Below are 12,132 nucleotides of genomic sequence, written 5' to 3' on the forward strand. Positions count from 1 at the left end.
AGAATTTTAATAGTTTCTTCTCTATTCCATTGATGCTACTTACTATCTTTGTAGACGATGCAAGGCCAAATTGGATGCCTATCAAAGTCGTTGCAAGAACCTCGCAACTTCTTCCATCTCTAGCTCACTGCGTCTTCCATCTCTAGAGGATGCCAGGCCGAACACGAAGCTAGTGGAACAACAACATTAATCTGTTACATTAATATGTAAGTAACAAGCAACCAACCAACGAATCCAGCAGAACAACAACATTTACTAGGTGACCTACAAGCAACCAACCAATGAAGCCATCGGAACAACAACATTAACCAGGTGATCTACAAGTAACCATCCAATGAAGCCAGCGGAACAACCACATTTACCAGGTGACCAGGAAGGTGAAACAAAGGGAGGCCAGCAAATGGAGGTCAGGTTTAAAACAAGGAAGACCACGACCAAAACTAAGGCAGGCCAGCCGAAAGGGGAAACAAGAAAGGCAGGTCAGCGAAACATGACACCTCCACCATGCATGGACACCTGCAGCACCTGCATGCACAACACCTACCAATATGAGCTAATATGCTCAAATCCTCAGACCTGCTAATATGCTCAAACAATCCTGCAAATAATTCAAACTAATTCAAACTAATATTAACATTAATACAAACAACTCCTTGACCGCAGGGACTAATAAACAGGTTTAAAACAAAATAAACTATGGTCCAGCCTCTTCCGCCTCGGAAAGAGGCCAAATAAGATGGCACTTTTGAAGACTTTGGTTATCCGACGATTCCAAACACAGTCGCATTTGCAAACTTTGCTCACCCTCCAAAAATCACCATAAATTAATAACATAGCGGTTTAGTTTAATGCTATCGCAAGGCATTTGGATTACTATAGTCCCTGGCCATTGCGAGATGGCAGGGCCTAATAATGCAATGGGCTTGAAGTGAAATTCTAATTGGGAAAGTATTCGGTAGCTGGTATCTTCGAGCCCAGTTATTATTATTGTTATTATTTCCCCGCCAAGTTGGATTATCATCATTTTTCCAAGCGAATGTACAAATTAGTTTTCTTTTGCTTTATGTGGTTTTTGTTTTAGGGATTTTGTGCCTGAATTTAGGCCACAACGTTTCCTGGGAGTTATAATATATTTTCTTCCTCTATGCTGATGGACTTGTATGATGGGTTAGATCTAATTGCTTTTTGTAGCTGTGTGAGAGTTTTATTTTTCAAATTTTGGGAAATTAAAAACTGCTAGATAATGCTTCGACGTTGAATTAGAATTTAGAGTTGGCTCAAAATTTGTAAGTGGTTGTTGAGAGACGTTCTCAACTCCTATCTCTTATATTATAAGAAAAAATAGTTAGATCTCAATCCAATTCTATGTATATATAACACCATACTAGAGTTTCAACCTGGGCCTAGCACCCTCTCACATAAGGGCCAAAGGACAAATGAGTGATTCAATGTATTTGTTGTTGTATGTATGACTATGTCATGGTAATTTTGGTGGTCATTTTAGTGACATTAGTTTGACTAACTATTCTTACTAGTTTGAGTCCGTGTTGGAACTGGTTATTTTAACAATATACAAATTTATTTGTAGAAAGTATTGATTATTCGATATGATGAAGACATGACAGGGAATATGGTATCAAAGAATAATGGTGGGAGCTGTATCAAAGATTAAAAGATGATAAGCAATTTTGTATGAGTTTGTTAGCATAGATTATTATATGTCTATGATGTGTTGTAAAAATTTATTATAAAAAACTAATTGTCTAATATGTTAGCATAATTAAATTGGTGGTTTTTGATGTTCTTTGGTGCCAAAATAACATATCACTAATTTGATTATGTGACTGTGTTATATGTTGATAGGTCTTGTTATACGTCAGGCTTACGTTGATAGGCCTTATTATACTTCAGGTTTCAAGAGCATCACGTACAAGTTATTTTTGTGAGTATGTCAATTTGTGTATGTCAAAAGGTTAGTTGTATAATTAACTTTGACTACAGTCAAAGCTTCAAGAGCATCACGTACAAGTTATTTTTGTGAGTATGTCAATTTGTGTATGTCAAAAGGTTAGTTGTATAATTAACTTTGACTACAGTCAATACCTAGAACTGTCAAAACTGTCAAAGTTGTAGTTCACTACATTCTCAAAAATGGTACTTATTCCATAAAAAGTTTCACAATCAAAATTATCTTTCAGTCTGTCCAAAAAAAGTCGATTCTACAAAATTTATCAAGAATGCTAAAAACCAATTATATTTTAAAGTGGTGTCTACAAGATTCCAGAGTGGATATGCATGTTGACCAAGAGCAGCCAAACAAAGATCCATTTTATTGTTGTAATATGTTCAATATATTGTAAGTTTTGTTATTGGTATGTAAACATAAAGTAACTTAGAAGATAATGCTTCCATGCTGAATTTAAAATTGGTTTAAAATTTGTAAATAGTTATTAAAAAATCTTTGTCAATTTCTATCCCAAAAATTAAAATTAGTTAAATCGCAATTCATCTATATATATGTACCATATCTGTGAATAAAATTATGGAAAAAAATAGTTATTTGTGTTGCAGTTTTGGCGTGTGATGACGGTACATAAATGGTGATTAGTTATCCATGTGAACATACGATTAATCCTACAATTTGTCACTGTTATATGTAAACATGGTTCTTAATTAATAGAAATATGTATGAGTTTTCTCAATGGGTAAAAACAAGAAAAATATCCACTATCAAAGAATGCTAGTTACTAAAGGTTAAATCGCCATATCAAAAATAGAATTGTTCCAAAGTTTACTTGTAAAACCAAACAAAATCAGCCACTTCTGTTAAAAAATTATATATAATACTCCGACGAGGAGAAGGATTAATACTGCAGCTGGGTTGACACAAAAGTCTAACCAGGAAATAATTTGATAGCCGGTATCTTCATTCCGATTAGCTCGTCTACGTTGACGGTGATTTCTTCGAGCCCAGTTATTACTATTTATATCTCTATTATTTGCCCTCCAAACTGGGTTGTCATCAGGGATGGACCTCTCTGATTCGCGATTCTCCTCTCCCAACACTGAACGGCGACAAATTGGACAAGAATTATGGCGAGCCAGCCAAGGAAGGATACAATGGCGATGATAAATGTGATTGCACGGCAATTCTTTAACCTTGCGGCCTATTTCGAAGGGGTCGTGGCATATGGTGCAGAGAAAATTATCAGCCAAATGCTCTGAATTGATCTTGATCGTGGGAATTCTTCGTCTAAGATTCGCAGAATGAGAGTTATGACGGCGGACTCCAGGAATTGATATTCTCTCCACCTCCACCATAAACCCTTGGAAACAGATGGGACATTGAGTGGGGTCTCCTGGCGATCGTCTTACGAAAGTATGACATACGTTGCACCGGTAGCTGGAATTCATCTCCATTGACATCTAAAAGCGCGCCGATTTTCAGAAATCCGAACTTCAACAACCTTACGACAGCCGCTAGTTTTCAAACCCTAAAATTTCCAGCGAAGGAAAGACCTCGTCGGGGTATTAACTATTCATATAATGGTGCCGTTTGGGAATAGTTGGAAGACCTTGTTCAATCGGGAGTAAACTCTAAGAATTTATAGCTTGATAATTTGATTAACTGCCACACGTATATTTATGTTTTTGTGTGGGGAGGTTCATGTGGACCTCGTACCATACGGATGGGCTTGGGAGGTGAACTTAACCAGCCGATAGGTTGCTATATTTGATCGTCGGCTAAGCCCATAAATTTACCCACCTTTTCATTTAATCTTCATCAAACGTGATAGGAATGTTGCAAGGAGTCATAATGTTATTTGAGTGATGAAAATTTTGATATTTGAGCTTTTTCTCTAAGATTTTAATTCAGCTTAAAAGAATCCACTAAAATCATAAAAGAATTTATATTATTGAAATTTTATTAAAATCTTAAGAGAATCTATATTATTACTCAAGTAAAATTTTTAATTTATCATAAAAAATAAACTTATAAAACAATTTGAGCTTTTTGATTTTCAAAGTTAGGTGGAGCAAGTTAATTGATTTTTTTATGATGGGCTAAATGCATATTATAGTAAGTTATAAAAATTGGATAAATTTGGAATTCTTGATGTATGCTTAATATAAGGTAGGAGACATTTAAAAGTGTATGTCGATAGGAGACGTTTAAAAGTGTATGTCGATAGAAGCATTTCAAACCAGAATTGAGAGTGTCTATCTTAGTCTGCTAGTCCTTAACAAGGTTCACATATACTTACTCAATTTGTAGTTTTGGAATTGTGGTTTCACACGTGCAATCACTCTTCTCTTTAACATTCCTATTCGAGAGTTTTGGTTGGTCTTCTAGAGACGAGTAGGAATAAGGGTTTTTTTCACAGATATGAATTCCAAGGTGGGAGGGGTATCCCCTTTTTCCGTAACATTGCAACAGATAAATTAAAGGAGTAAGCACCAAAAAATGGAGCTAAAAGTGGGTTTTCTTGAACTCAATACCTTCCTACCACAGGAGATTTGTGGGAAAAGGAAATGAGTGGAAAATGTGGTCCCAAAGCCCCATGGAACTTGAAGTTTATCATACCTACAAATAGTCTTGATGATTAGAGGAAACGAATGAGAGATCATGCATTTATCTGTAACCTTATAGGAATATGACCAACAAAAATAGAGATTTAACATTGTATACAATCCAACTAGAAGTCAAAGGGAGAAGTTAATTTGTGCCTAGGACCAAAAAATTTCTTTACAATTATTTTTTCTAATCTAGAAGATAAAGAGCGCATTTTTTAAGGTGGGCCTTACATTCTTAATAATGTGGGTCTCTATATCAGGCACTGGGAAGTATGTTTCAATCCAGGTAAGGAGAAAATCACGAAATTTCCCATATGGGTATGATATAATACTTACCAGTGGAATTATGTATACCAGAAATATTTGAGGGCATAGACCAAGTCATGGGTCGATTTGAGAAGGTGTCAGAAGTCACGAAAAGAGGGAGAAACACATCATATGCTCATTTATGTGTCTATATAAACATCTCACAATCGTTTCCAAATATAATACAATTGGATTATCAAGGAGAAATTTGGAAACATTCTTTGGATTATGAGCATGTTCACTTTAAACGTAGACTTTCTCATGAATATGGCCATCTCTTTTGAGAGTGTCCTATGTAAAAGAAAGAACTCAATTCAATGAGTTCAGCATATCATGATGGGTTCACAGGAGTTTCCAATCAGTGATGCAACTAGAGGCATCAACCTACATTTATCTCAAATGACTCGAAGGATAAAAAATCATTTTCTATATTGGAAGCAATGGACGAGGATAGTCAAGATCCCGAGGCTACGCACATGAAGATCCTTGTAGCTAAGATACCTCTCAAAAATATGGATTTGAAATGCCAATTGGAGGATGATGAAACCCCAAAATGTAATGTTGATCTATTGGCGCTCCCAGGTTTTGAGGAAATGGTTCCTCTGCTGAATCAAAATTATCAGATATGTGAGAATAAGATCAAACATTAGTCCCCATGGTTAATGAGTGGGTTGCGAAATATTTTGGAAATATTCCTAAAGTGGAGAAAGAAAGGTATTCTACAACCTATCTTCAATGGAAATCTAAAAAGAGGATTGTACCAAGACTAAGAACAACATAAGGAGACTAAGAAGAAGGTAACAAAACTAAAGTGTGAACCTAGGAAAAACATGGGGATAAACTAGAGCACTACAAAGTAGGCCTTAGACAACCTAGAAAAGGGTTTGCAAATTGACATCCTTACATAAATTAAAATTCTCTCATGGAATATAAGGGTCCTCAATAGGCCTCAATAGTAGAGGTAAGAAACATTATCTTAGGGATCAAATAAAAAAGGAAAATCCAGTGATAGTAATCGTACAAGAAAAAAAATTTATAGGTCAAAAAATGGACATTGTCACTAAATTTTGTTGGAAAATTTATGAATACACTTCCATTAATGCAATTGGGCAGGCAGGTGGGATAACAGTTTGGTGCAATCCTTGCTTGATACTCTTCAAGGACTAGTTTGCATCACATAACATTCTAAGAGGTAAATTTTGATATGTGGGAACAAAGGAATTGGTATATCTATCACTGGTATATGGTCCCTCACTATCCTTAGCAAAGCAATCTTTTTTGAAGTATTTACAGACTATGATGAAATTGGTATGCAATTCCCTCAGGATTGTGGGTGGTGACTTCAATATCATTAGATAACTTCAAGAGAAAAAAGGTGGTAATAGTTGGTTGGACTCTATCTCAATGGAGTTCGATGGTTTGATAGAGACCTTCTGTTTAGTTGATATGCCTACAGTCAATGGTTGCTTCACTTGGAACAATCGTGGGGGGGGGGGGGGGGGAGGAATCACATATCTTTTCGATTAGATCACTTTCTCTTATCAGAAGGGATCATTCAAAGAGATATTTTTATTGAAGCTTTTTTACTACCATGTATCGGTTTGGATCATCGACTAGTTAGACTAGAAATTGATCTAAAAGAACCTACTTGAAACTGTCCCTTTCGTTTTGAGAATTTCTGGTATCAATCAGAAGGAGTGTTGGGAAGGTATACATGTTGAATGTTCAACTAATATGGGAGGAGGAAAACCTATGTAAACAAAAATATAGAATTCAGTGGCTGAAGGAAGGAGATCGAAACACTAAATTATTTCATACGATCCAACATCCTATTCATAACAAAATCTTATCCATTCTAAACAATGAAGGTAGGAAATATATTTCCCAATATGGAAGAGAACATGAATTAACACATTACTTCAATGGCTTGTGGACAAAGCTTGGGTCACAGTCTCTTAGATTTCTCAATTCCATTATTCATCATATTCCAAGGTTGATTAATCAAGAACAAAATAAAGCATTGATGAGACTAATATACTTGATGGAAGTAGAAGAAATATTTAAGAACATGCCTCTAAAACAAAGCACCTAGTCTGGATGGCTTTACCACAAATTTCTATCAGGCATGTTGGAGCTTTATGGGGAAGGAGATCCATAAGGTATTGGAGGAATCATGACAGACTCGAAGAATATTGTTAGCACTAAAAGAAACTTTCATCTATTTGGCACCAAAATCTGGTAAATTTAAGAGTCCGGAAGGCTTTCGACCCATAACACTTTGTAATGTAATTTACAAGATTATTTCCATAGTGATAGTGAAAAGGTTGAAGCCATTACATTGAAATATGATATCTCCAACCCAAATCAATTTTGTAGAAGGTAGGAAAATTATAGACGGTATTGTAGTAGTGCAGGAGATAGTCCACTCTTTGAAATAATCTAAGCACCTTGATGTTCTTATAAAATTGGATTTATTCAAAGTGTATGATAGAATTGGCTGGTCGTTTTTATTTCAAGTATTACAAGCTTTTGGTTTTTCAAAACAATGGTTGCAATGGGTGGGATCATTAATCTCTACAATTTTTTACTCTATTATGATAAATGGATCTCCATTGCAAACCATTCATCCCTAAAGATGCATTAGGCAGGGAAACCCTCTACCTCCATTACTCTTCATAATAGTTGTGGAAGGGCTCGGGAGATTGTTTCATAATGCAGGAGAGGAATATTATATTTATGGTCTTCGATTGTATGGGAAGGACATCCCAATTACTCATCTTCAATTTTTTGATGATGTAATATTGTTTGGACTCCCTACAAAAAGAGAGGTGGTAAGGTTGAAGAAGCTCCTCCAAATATTTATGTCTTCCTCAGGTACTGAAATTAACAATGACAAAAAGAAATTATTAGTCTTTAAGTGCTCGAATTTGGTGCAACAAAGTCTATGCCAGGCAGCATGATATACTTGAGGAACAGTACCATCTAAATACTTGGGAGTACTGATAGTACTACATTACCATAGAATGTCCACATGGGCAGAGATACTAGAGAAGGTGCGATGAAGAATGAATAATTGGGTGACTATGCATTTAAATTTTCCCAGCCAACCCATCATGGCAAGAGAAGTTCTCCAAGATCTTCTGAATTATCAACTATCATTAATGGCAAACCCATCTAGCATTTTTCATACCCAAATATCTCTCTGGAAAAAAATTCGTTAGAAAGGATTGGCCTCAACGAATAAGTGGGCCTTGGTTGGCTGGGAAAAGTTAAGTTTATCAAAATTTTCGGGTGGTTTGGAGTCCGTTTCCTATCACAAAGGCCTATGCAATGAAGTTATTGTGGCAATGGTTACAAGGAGTTAATCAAGTGTGGAAGAATATTTGGGTGAGGAAATACTCAGTGCTTGCTCAACCCAAAAATAGATTACAGATGCATGGTTCTATAAAAGGTTTAGAAATTTGGAGTTGGGTATATGAGGTGAAGGATTTGGTGAAAACATATGCCTTCTACGAGATAAGATATGGAAAAATAACTTTATTTTGGGAAGACTCATGGTAGAAATATCCTCCCTTAAGTAAAATTCAAAATTTCAATGAGATTAAATTGTGGAAATAGTCACATGGATACATTAAAGTGGAATATTTTTGGAGTAATAGGGAACCACTTCATGGTTGGAAGCTATGGAAAAATCGAACTGAATAGGGAAACTTAAATAGTTCATTATCTTGGGATGGGTTTCACAGTGATTTTAAATGAATAGGGATAAGAATCTCTTCTAAACATGATATACTGCATTGGGGGAAATCACAATTAGGTACCTTTTTCAGTAGGAGAGGCATACTATATATTACTTTGCATGCCACCTCATGCACATAATTATATTTGGTGGAATATCTGGAATAACTGTAGATGGCCCAAGGTATATAGTTTTCTTTGGTTGGTAGCATGGGGTAGAGTGCTCACTTGGGATTTCTTGCAAAGGAAAGGCTTTGAGGGTCCATCCAGATGCATGTTATGTTCACAAGATGAGGAGTTAGAAAACCACCTCTTCATCTCCTGTATTTTTTTGCAACGAATTTGAAATCTTTTTCATGCTTTGTTTAATTGTGCTTTGCCGATTACAATGGATATCAAAATTTGGATGATTGACTAGTGTCAAACAAAACCTAAGCACCCATGGATTTTAAAAGCATGGAAACTCATCAGTGAAATGCCTTCAAATTGTTGCAATAAAAGGAATTAATTTGTTACAGATACATGAGGGTTCTCAAACAATGATCAATATGGTGAAAAAAATCCTCTTAGGTCATTTTCCTGATAAAATTATGAATAGTTGGGACCTTCAAGAAGTTACAAATAACATAAGATATCAACTGTTAATTTTTGAAAATGTGATCCCAATCCAAGCCAAATGGGAGGGGAACAAGATGGCTAGATGTATAGTTAAATGGGGAAGTTGTCAGAAGGATTTAGCTTTGGATGAGGAATAAAAAAATTTGCAGAAACATGATTCTGTATAGGAATTGCATTAGTGGTTGGATCAAGATTGGACTGGAGGTCACATTATGATGGAATAACATAAACTAGTGGATTCTGGCAATTGATTCTACCCTCTGGTAATGAGTGGCATGCAAGGGGTTCATGTGGAGAAATTGTAATCATCCTTTGGAGTGAAAGCCATGGCCTTCACTTTGTCTATGACAAATAACATGTGTTGGGTAGTTAAATTCACATATGTTTGTCATAGATATGAGGGTGGTGGAATTAAATATGCAATGTTGGAATCCCATGTATTTGGTTCTCCTCAACTTGCTCGGAATTCTATCTATTTCCCTAGTGCAAGTATGGATATGAGGTGAGAGCTAGGATGATTGGATGTAGCTTAAATGTTCTTTGAGAACCTCTTGCAAAGAATTAATGTCTCAACCATGTAAGGTATTGGGATGGAGGATCCAGGGGAGATTAAAATACTTTTTGTGTATTCAAAGTGCCTCCTTTCACCATGGCCACATGTTCCTTATAAATCGATGTAGGTTAGTAGTTGGGTATCTTGTGTTGTTTGAAAGCCGAGCGTGGTGAATCTGCATTGTGTCCTATCGATCACTATTGAAGTCTGGAATTGTTTCTTTTTTACTATCATTTTCACCCTCTTATTTTATCTTCTTTCACCTTCATATAACCATTTTGTAGAAAACACAACATGTTTAAGGTCAAGCTCAACTCTCAAAAAGGTATTCATCATCCATAATTAGAATCCTTGTTTCTTAACGAACTATGATGAAAATATTCTTATAATTACATAATTACAAACATTCAGCAAATGATATTTGTTATTGCAATAGAATCCACTGCTATATAGGATGCAACAGTCCAATAAAGGAAGAATGAATTTTTCTTTAACTTTCCTATTCAAGAATTTTGGATGGTCTTCTGGAGATTGGTAGGAATAATGGTTTTTTTCACAGATATGAATTCCAAGGTGGGAGCGGTATCCCCCTCCTTCCATAACATTGTCATAGGAAATTCAAATGAGGAATAGCCAAAAATTGGAGCTGAAAGTGGTTTCTCTGGAACTCAATACCTTTCCTTTATGGTAGATTTGTGAGAAAAGGGATTGAGGGGAAAATGTGTTCCCAAAGCCCCACAAAACCCAAAATTTATCATACCCGTAAATTGTATTGATGATCAAAGGAAAGGGATGAGAGATCATGATTTTATCTTCAAGTTTATAAAAATAAGGCCAACATAAATAGAGATTGAACGCCGGATACAAGCAAATTCGAAGCCGAAGGGAGAAGTTTGTTTGTGCTTCGGACCAAAAGTTTTCTTTACAATTATTTTTTCTAATCTAGAAGATAAAGAGCACATTTTTGAAGGAGGGCCTTGTATTCTGAATAATGTGGGCCTCTATATCACGCACTGGGAAGTATGTTTCAACCTAGATAAGGAGGAACTCATAAAATCTCCCATATGGGAACGATTACATTCCTTGCTAGTGGAATTCTAGATACTGGAAATATTTGAGCACATAGACCAAGTCTTGTGTTGCTTTGTGAAGGTGTCAGAAGTTACCAAAAGAGGGAGAAACACATCATACACTCATTTATGTGTCTATATGAACACCCCATAATCATTTCCAGATTCAATAGAATTGGATTTTCAAGGAGAGATTTGGAAAAAATGTATGGATTATGAGCATGTTCACTTTAGATGTAGACTTTGTAATGAGCATGGCCATCTCATTTGAGAATTCCCTCTATAAAAGAAAGAAATTAATTCAAGAGGTTCAACCTTACATGATGGATTCACACGAGTTTACAATCAATGGCGCAATGAGAGGATTCAACTTCCATTTATCTCAAAGGAATCTGAGGATAAAAATTCATTTTCTATACTGGAAGCCATGGAGGAGGATAGTAAAGATCCCAAGGCTACCGACATGGAGATCCTTCCGGCTAAGAAACCTCTCGAAAACATGGATTTGGAACGTAAATTGGTGGACGATGAAACACTAAAATGTAATGTTGACCAATTGGCACTCCTGGATTTTGAGGAAGTGGTTCCTTTGCTGGATCAAACTTTATTAGATTTGTCGAAAGAAGATCAATCATTAGTCTCCATTGTTAATGAGTGGGTTGTGAAATATTTTGGAAATATTCCTAACATCGAGAAAGATAGGTATCCTACAACCTATATTCAATGGAAATCTAAAATGAGGATTGTACTAGGGGATCCTATAGCTCAAGATTTTCAAGCATACAAATACAAAGGTAAATATTTTTTTTTGAAAAGAAAAACATAAGGATACTAAGAACAAGGTAATAAAACTAAAATGTGAAGCTAGGAAAAACCTGGGGATAAACTAGAGCACTCTAGAGTAGGCCTTAGACAACACATAAAAGGGTTTGCAAATTGACATCCCTACATAAATGAAAATTATCTCATGGAATATAAGGAGCCTCAATAGCAGAATTAAGAAATATTATCTTAGAGATTAAATCAAAAAGGAAAATCCAGTGATAGTAATCTTACAAGAAACAAAATTGATAGCCTAAAAAATGGATTGTCACTAAATTTTGTTGGAAGGTTTATGAATACACTTATATTAATTCCATTGGGCAGCCAGATGGGATGACAGTTTGGTGGAATCCTTGTTTGATACTCTTCCAGGACTAGTTTTCATCACATAACATTTTAAAGGTAAATTTTTATATGTGAGAACAAAGGAATTTGTATATCTATTAGTGG

Source organism: Pinus tabuliformis, chromosome 8 (genome assembly GCF_031772625.1).
Source record: "Pinus tabuliformis cultivar Carrire ecotype Pingquan chromosome 8, CPIR1, whole genome shotgun sequence".
NCBI lineage: Eukaryota > Viridiplantae > Streptophyta > Pinopsida > Pinales > Pinaceae > Pinus > Pinus tabuliformis.